The sequence below is a fragment of the Sinocyclocheilus rhinocerous genome, unplaced genomic scaffold (assembly GCF_001515625.1).
Source record: "Sinocyclocheilus rhinocerous isolate Xijiao unplaced genomic scaffold, SAMN03320098_v1.1 scaffold6109, whole genome shotgun sequence".
Classification (NCBI taxonomy): domain Eukaryota; kingdom Metazoa; phylum Chordata; class Actinopteri; order Cypriniformes; family Cyprinidae; genus Sinocyclocheilus; species Sinocyclocheilus rhinocerous.
Window position 1 is genome coordinate 76636 of NW_015652272.1, and position 3644 is coordinate 80279.

General features: G+C 30.0%; 1 protein-coding gene across 1 annotated transcript in view; it reads right to left on the reverse strand.

Moving 5' to 3' along the window:
* Window positions 1-3644, reverse strand: part of scn5lab (sodium channel, voltage gated, type V-like, alpha b) — a 132606-nt gene that overhangs the window by 25371 nt on the left and 103591 nt on the right. The gene's annotated exons all lie outside the window — the stretch shown is intronic.

Consider the following 3644-nt stretch of genomic DNA (forward strand, 5'->3'; position numbering starts at 1 on the left):
TCAGTTAATTGCCAAAGCATCATTTTAATTTAGTTGAACTTGATCTACTAAAATAACTAAAACAAACAAAATTTTTTTTTAAAAAACACACAAAAAACTATAGACATTTAAAAAAAATAATTTAAATAAATTTATTTAAATAATTTAAATAAAAATTAATTAATAAATAACAAAAATGACAAAACCGCCAAAAAAAAAACTAAAACTTTAACTACATTTAAAATGAAAATGGAAAATACAAATGTTTTTATTTTAGTTAAAGTTTTAGTATGTCTACAGTTTTTTTGTTGATTTTTATTTCAATTTTAGTTTTAGTTATTTAAGTACATCATGTATAACTAAATCAAAATGAGAAATGTTGCATCAGAAAATTAGATGAAAAAGTTAAATAAAAAATATCGTATTTTTAATTTTATTTCAATAAACATTTATTTATTTAAAGTAATGAAGTAATGAAAATGTTGTTTTCTGTTGGTTAACTATAATAACCCTCGTTTGGATCATTGTTATTTTAGTACAGTATAACTGAGATACTATTATATTTGTATTAATATTTTAAATTTGCTTTTATTTTTATATCTTCCATTTTTATTTTAATTCTAGTTAAAGTTTTAGTAATGTAGTTGTAGTTTTTTTTTTTTTTTTTTTTTTCCTTTTTTTTTTTTTAAAAAAAAAAATTTTTTTTTTTTTTTTTTTTTTTGCCATTTTTACTATTTAAAAAAAAAAATTTTTTATATTTTATTTCAGTTAACATTTATTTATCTTAAGTAACATTTTTATGGTTTTATGGTTTTAATTTCAGTTAACTATAATAACCCTGGTGTTATTTTGGTACATTATAATTGAATATATATGAATATAATTGAAATACTATTATAGTTTGTATTAATATTTTGAATTCATTTTATTTTTATATTTTCCACTCTCATTTTAACTATAGTTTTAGTAGTTTTAGCTCCTTTCTTTTGCCATTTTACTAGTCTTTTTAATGTGACTATGTAGAGTTTTTATTAATTTTAGTTATTTTAGTACATCTAGTTAAACTAAATGAAAATGAGAAATGTTGCCTTGGCAACTAGCTGAAATAAAATAAGATACATTTTTTAATTGTTAATTTTATTGCAGTTGTTTTTTATGTTAGTAACCCTGGTTTGGACCACTATTAGGATGAGTAAATGATGAATTTTCATTCTTGGATGATCTATTTCCTCTTTATTAAGCATCCAGACTGTTTGTCTGAGCGGTTCTACTCTACTGCACATACATGCACCGATGTCCAGCCGAACATCTGCGTCCACCGGACTCACCGCTGCTTTTTGCAGACTGTGCTGTTTCTCATTTTCTGCTTACTTTCTGTTTTCATGTGTAATCATTCAAGTGCACGTCTGAAAGAACAGCTGCCTGCTGAAGCTGCTGGTAAATGCCACTAAAATACCAGCCGGTCTGCGCACACCTGGCACCCGGCTGTAAGACAGAGCTCTGACATTAGCCCCTCTCTGTGAGTCACACACGCAGGACTCTGATCTTTAAGGAAGTGCACAGTCTTATATAATATTATGCAGCAGGAATATATTTTTCGCTCTGGCATTTACTGTTTTCTGTGTCATGCATAATCTCACAAAGACAGAACTGGTAATGCACAGAGTCAACACGAAACCAATTGACGTCTTCCTGGTCTTATTGTGTATGATTCATCGGTGCATGTTATTATAAATAATGTAAATAATGTAATATTTTATCCTAGAGACACTCTTCACTACCTAATCAATTGCTAATATATAAAAGGTCATGCTTTATAGTTTTATGTCAAGTTGCGATAAAGATTACAAGTAAAAGGGATTATGAAAGTCTTTCATGTATTTAATAACCTTCATTGATACATTAAAATTCTATATAATGCTTAATATTAGTACATTTAAACATATGCACACTAAGATTCAGAAGTTTCTTCTGCTCATCAAGGCTGCATTTATTTGATAAAAAATACAGTAAAAAATTGAAATATTATTATTATTTAAAACAGCTGTTTTCTATGTGAATATCTATTAAAATGTAATTTATTCCTGTGATCAAAGCTGAATTTTCAGCATCATTACTGCAGTCTTCAGTGTCACATGATCTTCAGAAATCATTCTAATATACTGATTTGCTGCTCAAGAAACATTTCTGATTATTATCAATGTTGAAAACAGTTGTGCTGCCCAATATATGTATCAGGATTCACAGATGAATAGAAAGTTCAAAAGAACAGCATTTATCTGAAAAATAAATTTTTTTGTAACATTATAAATGTATTTACTGGCACTTTTGAGCAATTTAATGCGTCCTTGGTGCATAAAAGTATTATTTTCTTTAAAAAAAAATAATGACCCAAAACATCAATCTAATTTACAAATAAATATGAAACTACTCGAATGCACATTATGATCCAATTCAATAAAAAAAATTTCAGTGATGCATTAATGAAAGTTACCATGAAGTGTAAAGAGCAATAACTGCTTTAAAAAGCAATAAAACTCATTTCTGCCTTATTTAACTTGATAAACCCTAAAACACGCAAAAATCTCTGGCAACAAATCAATAATGGTGTTAATTTAGTACTAACAGCGGCTGTATGAAAGGATGAGTAAAGCTGCGTCCCAAATGACGCACTATACACTATGCACTCATACACTATGTACCTATGCACTATGTACTCAATCATGTAGAGTATGAATTATATAAGGTTATTTTGTCATTCATAATCGGAGACTCATAGCTCCTCCCCCTTCGGTACGTAATTAAAGCTGTGACAGTTGAGTGCATGAAGTGTCCAACATTCCACACTTCATTTTTTCGGTTATTTAAGTGCATCATCCGGGTATTTAAAGTGCACTTTTTCTTTTTGGAATTTTCAGTGTGAACGCACTACTCGCACTATTTATACTACAAAACGTCATAGAATAGTGCACAAGTACGCAATTTGAGACGCACCTTAAGACTGATTATTTCACAACACGGCTAACAGCCTGTGGCACGTGTTGATGTAGATTAGTGTCATCTGACATCTGCACATTTGCTGGCGTCTGACAGCTCTCTCATGGAGACGCAAGTCGGAGGAGTTGACCAGTCAGCACAGGCCACAGGCCAGCTAGCAGGAAGTGAGCTGCCACTTCCTGCCAAACACACACCGATAGAGACAGCTTCTGTGCTCGGTGTGAAGTCAAAGCTGTCATAAGGTCAGTGAAGCAAACTGAGACTCGAGTAAGACATCTTTACTGAGACAGTACAGGCAAAAACATTGCTTTGTCATGCACTGCTCAAGATTGAGATTTTGCTTCCAAAACAAGAATAAGATAATAATAAAATAATTTAAATAATTTAAAAAAGGCCTCTAACACTAGCTTGTTCTATTCTTTTTCTATTCTATCTGTTTTCTTTTTATTTATTATATGTTTAAAAAAAACCTTGCTATGTGTTCTGCGTTAAGCTAACTGAGACTTGTTATAGCACTTGCATATCATTGCTCTTTTGTTGGTTTTGATTGCTTCTATTGATCTCCTCATTTGTAAGCAGTGTTGGGGAAAGTTACTTTTAAAAGTAAGGCATTACAATATTGCGTTACTCCCTAAAAAAGTAACTAATTACGTTACTTAGTTACTTTT